This window comes from Epinephelus moara, chromosome 20 (assembly GCF_006386435.1).
Source record: "Epinephelus moara isolate mb chromosome 20, YSFRI_EMoa_1.0, whole genome shotgun sequence".
In the NCBI taxonomy this organism is placed as follows: Eukaryota; Metazoa; Chordata; class Actinopteri; order Perciformes; family Serranidae; genus Epinephelus; species Epinephelus moara.
Window position 1 is genome coordinate 39,207,202 of NC_065525.1, and position 9,163 is coordinate 39,216,364.

Sequence of the window (9,163 nt, forward strand, 5' to 3'; positions counted from 1 at the left end):
CTGCAGGATGTCACACTCCTTTTAGTTCATGGGCAACACACAGCCCAATGTGATCTCAAGTGGGCCGGATCTGTAAAGTCATTGTAGAACCCTAACCTATAAACAACACCTCCAAAAGTGTAAAGTGTACATTCTGAAAACATTCATCCTTCCTTTTACAAAATGATGATAAACAGCCTGAGATATCTAAAGAAAAATAAGTGCAATTTCAATAATATATCTGTTTTTCCACGTTAAGTGAGTCGACTACTCACATGTGCATAACCACACCATACTAAAGAGGAAGCTATTGAAGAAGCAGGGTTAGTCATTCCCTGCCTTACAGAACATTTACAAATCAAATGTTTTGGCAGTGCCTCAGCAGCAGGGTTCCACTAATACTGGAGAAGATATCAGTCTGACACAACTGCCGATTAACAATATTTTGAACAGTGTGTGATATCTTTAAATATGAAGAGAACTGTATTCTGGTCAGGTGAAAAGCCTTGGATGCAGCATTTCACATGACGTAGGCTCCTCACAGTTTAACTCACTCCTTCACAAGTGTGTTGATATTAGGTGTGTTAGGTCAGCCTGTGGGCCCTGTGGTGGGTTTTTACATTGTGTTGCTGTGTTGTAGTCTGACAGATAACAGTTGAACTGAAACTGTAGCTAGTGTCTGATTAACAATACACCTGAGGCTGTGTGTGTGTGTGTGTGTGTGTGTGTGTGTGTGTCAGTGCCTCCAGTTGTTAGTAATAATTGATCAGGTAGTTCTCAGGTGTTGCTGACTAATTACTTTACTCAATGAAGACAGCACTTAGAGATGAAAGCAGCGTTCAAGAATCATGTCTGTTTTTTTTTAAGTAGTTTTGTCCTTTGAATACAAACAGTTTATCCCTCACATCACTGCTAAGTGTAGTTTCTAAAACTTTAAAGTCTTAGAAACATATATATATATATATATATTTTTTAGGCAGCTATAGGCTTTCACCTTCCTTGTTTTTTGTATTTTTTGAAATATTCTTTACAATATCTTTAAAAAAAATCTAATTTCACCATGAGGCGTTTTCAGAAATTTATCAAAATAAAACATGAATGAATGCTCATTTCCATCCTCTCCTGTTGAGTGACTATTAGTATAATAACCATCCAATCCTCACCTTAATATATAATAAACAATAAATAAGTGTACTATGTAAAAAAGTACACATAGTAAGTGTGTTCATCCTTTGTGTTTGAATTTGTTGTCCTTGTTGCTGTGGGGAGAAAGCTGTGTTTGACTGTGTTTGTCCGTGTTCTGAATGATCTGTAGCACTTTCCAGAGGGCAGCATCCACTTCCAGGGAAGGGAGAGGACGGCCGATAATTTTTTGGGCTGTGTTTATTACCCTCTGCAGAGCCTTTTTGTCTGCTGCTGTACAGCCAGCGTACTGTAATGCAGTACACCACGATCTTTTAATGGAAGCACGACAAAATGTTACCAGCAGCTGTTCATTCAGATAGTTTCTTTTCAATAGCCTCAGGAAGTGCAAGTGTTGCTGAGCTTTTCTGACAGCAGCTGAGGTGTTAACAGACCAGGTGAGGTTATCAGTGATGTGGATACCCAGATATTTAAAGCTTGCAACCCTTTCCACATGGTCACCATCTATAAGCGGGAGAGGGTCTGTGCTGCGCTTCTGAAATGATTGTGTTGAATGCAGAGCAGAGAGCATTCTCACATAGCTCCCACTGTGTTCCAGATGGCTGAGTGCTGAGTGGAGAGCTATGGCGATGGCGTCTTCTGTAGATATGCCCTGTCTGTAGGCAAACAGGTGCCAGTCGAAGTCTGTGGGTAGGCTGGTTGCCTTAGTACCAGTCTGGTGGAGCTAATTCTCCAGCTGGAGCCATTAAAGCACCACAGAAGAAGAAGAAGAAGAAGAAGAAGAGGGGATTGAAACAGCTTTAGTCAAAGCTCAAAAGACAGAAAACCAGCTGGAAGAAAATGATGGACACTTTTGAAAATGTTTCTTGGTGCATTCAAGGAAGTCCTGCAACAAGAGAACCAACACAGGGTTCTGGTGAACACCTGAAACATGAAACCATTATTACTCTGAGGGTGCATTCACACCTGCCCTGTTTGGTTCGGTTCAATCGAACTCAAGTTAAGTTGTATCCTACGTGAGGTTTGTTTGGGCAGGTGTGAACACAGTAATCACACTCAGCTGTGCACCAAAACAACCAGACAGAGACCTACTTGAAGAGGCGGACTTGGTCCGGTTACAAACGAACTCTGGTGCGGTTTGTTTGTGGTGAGGAAGTGTTCCGACCTGGATCTGAACCAACTGCAGTCACATGACACATTGTTTGGGTTAAACATGCATCAAAACATTGTTTTCTAGTTGGAGCCGCGCCTCGTTTTCAAACTGTATGGTTTGACTAAAATGAACAATGACAGCAATATAGTCCACGATGAGCAGCGCTAAAATCAACCTGCGTAGTTGTCCCTCCATTGTGACATTAGAAAGTGTCACATTTATCTTGCAAGTATACTCTTCTTCAACGTTTGCTTTACTTCCTGGATTTTTCCCACATGGAAATTCTGACCAATCAAGAGCAGCTTTCTCACACAAGGCATTTGATCTGGTCCGCTTGTAAATGCTGCCGTGAGAACACGAACCAACTCTAGGCAATTATACAACTTTGGAACAAAATTAGTCCAATCCTCCTTGTTTCTCACATCAGGTACCTGATCACCGAGGGACAGACCTTCATCCTCTTCATCTTCACCTTCTTCGCCATGACTGCCACAGTGATGCACCAGAGGAGGCGGGGCATGGTTCCCGACGGCAACGGCCTCTTCATGCTCTACAGGTACGCTGGAACAGGCGCACCGGCTGCCCTGATGATGTTATACTGTATCTCTGGAACATTCTGAATGCATCTAACTTTTTGATTCATATTTAAAGCTGCATGGTGACTCTGCACTCCAGCAGGTGTACAAAGTCTGAAGTAAAGTTGTATTTCTGTGGTGGATAGTTTCTCTGCAGCTCTTTTCCTGGTGGCGCTCTGGGTGGCCTGTCTGTGGAGCGACGGTGTCCTGAGGAAGAAGCACCCTGGGCTTATCTACATCCCACAGCCTCGCGCCGTATACACACTCCACATCCGTCAGGGCACCCAGACGTAACAGAAGCACTCATTTAAAAAAACACTTTCTCCAACAGACATTCAGCCTTCCCTCTGTCAGTGAGTCAATGTGTCACTTTAATCTGACCACATGCAGGTGGAACCAGACGCTCTGTTCTGTAGCTACCAAGTTTTGAGGGGACAGATAATGGATTTCCTCTGCTCTGGTTGAAACTTTCAAATGTTGTAATGGCAAAAAAAAAATTAAGGGTGTGATCAGAGGAGGACAGAAATGTCTCAGACCACTCGAGGCTGTCCGAGTGTAACTTAAACATTTTCAAACTTTTATGCCAAGCTTAGAAAAACTTAGTAAAAAAAAAAAAAAAGTAAAATGTGAGGTGAGTCTCAGTCTCAGGGTGGATTTTACCAACAATGATGTTAATTCAAGAGGACCTATTATGCTCTTTCAAGTTCACACTTTTATTTTGGGTATTTCTAGAACATGTTTATGTCAAACAACACTTTGTTTTTGTCAGTGTGTTTGTGTTGGAACACCTGTATTCACCCTCTGTCTGGGATTCTTTGTTTTAGCACCTGTCTCTTTCAGAACCCCTCCTGAATAAAACAAACAAACAAAAAAAACAAAATAATCTGCTCTGATTGGTCAGTGTTTCTGGGTCTCCCACATCTAAGTAGCCCCTTTTACACTGTCTCTTCAAAGTGGGAATATCAAACCATAATGCCACCTCGCCGTTCTGTGTATAAAGTATAGGTAGTAACAATGCCAAAATGATGTCTGTATAAATGGGACAGTCAGCAGGACGGGATCATGGGCTGCACAGGTGTAGTGTTTTCATGACGGATCATGTGTGTGACCAACCGTGGGAGATTTAAAGAGTAGGTGGTTGCAGTTAGCAGCTAACTCAAAGACGAACAACAGCGGCCACAAATTGAAAACAATGAAGTCCTTACCCTCTGAGCAGAGGACGAGATCAGCTGTCATATAACAGAGACAGTAAATGGTTGTTACTGTCATGTTATGCTGATGTTATTGTTTAAAACAAGCAGCTGTTGCAGTAGAGGCCGACACTGTTGAATTTCACGTCGTGCCCATCGTGCCCCTTTTCATTATGTAATGCCAGGATGCAGTCTGTAATCACACACAGGATCCAGAATGATGTTGCAGGGGCCAGGGGCGGGCTGGGGTTGAAATTCAGCCCGGGAGTTTGATTTGGAGAGGCCTTTTTTCTGATCGCACGACAGACGCAAGTGGAACCGTAATTTTAACACAGATACTTTATTTGCAGGATAAAAACAATCTAATGATATTAAACACAACACACAGATTAGTCAGTCAGTAGAGTGTATTGAATATAATATAATTCTATGCAAAGACCTATTGCCAACCCAGTCCTGCACACTGCACCTGTACCTGGCACTGTTTTCCTGCACCACTTTCCTCCTTCTCCTCCTCCACCTCCTCTTCCATCTGCTCCTCCTCCTGTCCCTCCTTATCTGTCTCTTCCTCCTCCTCACTCCTATGACTGGCATTATCCTGTCCTTCTGCATCAACTCCACGACTGACACTGGCCTTGTCAGCTAATAATAACAATAACAGCAACAATGATAAACGTTATAGCAAAGAATTCACAGTGTTAGAACACAAATACAATATAAAAATCAACATAACAAAAGTGCCCCACACACACACACACACACACACACACACACACACACACACACACACACACTGTAAATGAATTACTCACTTTAATGTATTTTTCTTGAGCTGGTAAAAATGGCTATAGTATATTAATGTAGAACAGAACAGGAAAATAGCTGTATAGCCTATATTTTTACTCCTTTTTACTTTGACCACCTTTAATATGAACATCTGACAAAGTTTTGTGTGACATGATGACATTATTTTACATCTTAAAAAAGTGGTATAAGCTAAAGTTCAGTTCAGAACCTATTGTCCCACTGAGACAATGCTCTGATAGATATGGACACTAACGTCAGGAACACTCACACCCACTCAGTGTTATGTTAATGAACCGCAAACAGTCTGTTTTATTGGAGCAGGGTGTGGAGCTCCAACTGACCCTTGATGAAAGTAAAAGCCTTGAGGGGTGAACTGTCTGTGATTAAAAGCATACAAGTTTCTCCCATGATGGTTGTAAAGGTGTAAATGTTGGTATTTCAAATCAACTTTTCACTTCTTCACTTCTTCACTTGCTAACATCAGCTTCTACAAAATATTTCTGTTGTTTGTAATTTTGACCCTTTCTACTCACCTTCTCTTTCTATTCAGTTCGTCTATTCCAGATGTGTTTATTGTCTGTTCTTTCCTTCTGAATATTTTCAAGGCCATAGTTTCTTTTGAGGACTTTAAATAAACATGTTGAAACACCTTTATTTGTTAACATGTGCTCACAGCAATATTAAAGCTTGCCCACACCAGCATTCAAAGCAGCCAAACTGCAGTGAGCTAGAAAAGAAAGATTCTTTGTCAGTCCACACAATTCAATTTTACACAAGGCAATTAAAATGTAACTCTTCTTTAACTTTTCACACGCACACATGCATTCTCAGAGTGGTTTAGATAGGTCAGCCATCATACAGCATCCCTGGAGCATGTTGGAGGTTTGTTGCTGTGCTTAAGGGCAACTCAGCAGGATGCAAACTGGCACCTCTCCAGCTGCCGGTCCACACTACATACTTGCTCTGTACAGGAACATAAACCTGTGAGCCGCTGCTTCCTGAGCTTCTAATTTAGAGGCTTTACAGCAGTGGTTCCCAGCTGGTCCATCCAAGGGGTCCAGATCTGTTCTTAGTCATTAGTCCATGGTCACAGTTTAATATATTTAGTGCTCTATTTTTTTTATTTTCTATTTTTGTTTTATGGTTAGAAGAATAAGAATAAGAATCATTATATAATGTCAATCATGTTTTTGTTACCTTAAAATGAGCCGTTCAGGTCCTTGTCTGCAGAGATTGCCATGATGTACTGCCATGTTCCTACAATAGCCCAGGATGGATAAACCAAACACTGGCTCTAGGTAGTTACATTTGTGCTCATTTTTGTGTCAGGAAAAACACCATTTTTTTAGTTAAGTTATCAAAGAAAAAAGGTGAGCGCAGGTTAGCAGTTGTTGGGTGAGCAGCCCACCTCATACATACCAAACAGCGTAGGAAAAACACTATTTTTTAAAGCATGAAACTTCTTTATTCACTGTTTGTACAAGTTTAAATCACCTGTTTCCTTTGCTTCAGAGAAGAAGAGACCTCTGTGGATAATTCAGCTCAAGGTAAAAACCTCTTGAACTATGAACACTGAAGGAATTCTAACCAGGAGAAGTTTCAGCTGGTTGTATCTGCAATCCTCCTCCGCCACTAAATCCCCCTAAATCTTACACACTGAATCTTTAAATAAGGCCAAATATAATTTTCCGAGGTAATCTATACTATATACTATATATACTATACTATACTATACTATACTATACTATACTATAAAATTACAAAAACTCTGTCTGTGTGTGTGTCTGTTCCACGTTTTTCTCCTCACTGACTTATATAGATTTTCCGCCATTTTGAATTTTTTGAAAAACACTTCAAATGGATCTCTTCCTAGGAAGTTTGAGCAATCTGCATGAAACTGGGTGAACATAATCTAGGGACCAATATCTAAAGTTCCCTCTTGGCAAAAGTTGGAAAACTTACTAAAACTGAGCTTCTATAAGGCAATGAATATTGCGGAGGGCGTGGCTCATCACATAAAGGTGTATAACATCTCAAGGGTTTCACCCATCACCACGCAACTTTGTAGGCATATGACCACACATAATCTGAGGGGACCCCTCCATTATTGACCCCATCAAACAAAATGGGGGCGCTAGAGAGCTCATTTCTTATCTAGGCCTAACCGCCATATGGATTTTTACTAAACTTGGTAGATATGTAGAACAGGACGCCTCAAGGTGACTGGAGAAATTTAACTCTAATTGGCAACTGGGTGGCGCTATAACAACAGAAAAATGCTTCAAAATGGCTAAAATGCGACCGATCGCTGTGGCTCCCCCTGTGGACCAATGTTTTGGGGTTTTTTCCTAATTTTTGGTATGACTAAGTCATGGTATGGTATGCTGTACATAATCACAGAAACTGTCAGTCAGTCATTGTGTCTGTCCCACGTTTTTCTACTCACTGACGTGGTCAATCTATGTGAAACTGCACATAGGCATTGAGGATTGGCATAGGTAGAAGGTGACAAAGCTACCAATGGGTATGGACTAGTGCATTAATAATACAATTTAGGCATATTTCTAATGATGCTGGATGGCAGGATTAATTATTTTACTTTGTGTGATTAGTACATTTAAATAGCATTAACATATCTCTTTGTTTGTTTGTTTGTTGACTGGTTGAATAACTCAGACATTTCTGATGTTTTCTTTTGTTCCTGATGTTTTCATCCTATTTCCTGAAATGCAAAAGCCTGCTTCGAGAAAATTGCTAAAGATATAAAATATTGATGACATTTGAACAGCAAATCCTCCAGCAGATCTTTTCCTGCAGCACAACAGACCAAATTAAAACTGCTGAAATTCCACATGTTTGGCCCACTCATGAATATTTGTGGATTTTATCCTGCAGCTCTCCCGCAGGTCTGTTTAAACTGCAATGTATTTTTATTTTACTGCATGTCCACGAGGCATTGCTGGTCTGAAAAGAACTGAACTCATTAACTGAAGCTCAGCTATAGTTTGTTTCATTTAACGTCTGGCTCCTGCTGATATTTGTGTTTACCCTGTTTGCTGTTTTCTTGATGGTGAATGAAGCTGCTTTTTTCTGTGGAGGCGTGAGGAAACGAGTCATTCACATGTTGGAGGGAATCACATATGGAACATTTAGGTTGATCCAATTCAGCCGTGCAGCATCTATTCATTACTGTACTCAATACTATGTCAGTAGAATACAGCTTTAAGCATGTACAGTGAGATCTCTACACCCACAGGAGCAGAAAATAGAGCAGTGTGTGGTGATGTGGAGGAAGGATACAACAACTTTTACTACTGTTGTCTTCTCCATCTACAGTGCACAGCTCAAACCCTATTTGTTTCACGATGACTGTTCCAAAAACAGAGAATACAGTAGACTTGAGTAAATAACACCTGATTCTAGAAACATTCCTGGACTCAGAGATTATCTAGATGAAGGTACAACAAAAAAAATCTTGCAGTGGACACAAAACAAAGTGAAGTAAGCTTTGTATTTGACACGAGATGTTCAGGAGCTGGTTTAGCAAGCATGCACAACATCCTGATGACATGGAAGAGAGAGAACAACACATTGCTGTTGTCCCTGTCAGCTGCTGCAGCCAGAAAATCTCAATCAGTGGGGTTAGGCAGAGTGGAGCTGAAAAACACACTCCTGTGACAGCGTCAGTGTGCTCTTGTATGTTGACTCTGCAAGGGAGGGGAGGTGGGAATGGGGAGGGAGGGTTCAGAGTGGGAGACATCAGCTGTAACTTTTCCTCTGAATGGAAAAATCTAAATAAAGTCTCTCCCAGGTTTACTTTTGATTACTGTTCCTGTGGTTTGGGGTTCACCTGATTACAACAATGAAGAGCAGAGGTGTGTCTGAGGGCACGATCTGACTGAGGGCATGAGACAAAACATCTGACAGGGCACATTTCTCCCCAGCATAACAAAAACAATGCAAGGTTACAGAAAGGTAATGGCTGTGTTTCAATGTTAATTAAAATGTCAATTTAAATGTCTCGACATTTTGACTCTCGACTGATCTTTCCCTGACTGTAACCTAAAGTGCTGTGAGTGCACAAACATAACCAGAGGATAGACACAGAAAAGTCAGCAGCGGCTTGAAGCATGAGACACAATGTTTTAACCAAAATACCAATTTTTCTCAAACCTTACGCTGAAGTATTTGTTTTTCCTAAACCACAGACGGGACTCTGGTGTCACACACTTGCAGCATAATTGGACAAACATTAATTTAACAACATAGAAACATAATTTCTAGGAGACATTGTTGCTCTTAGAGAGCGGATTATA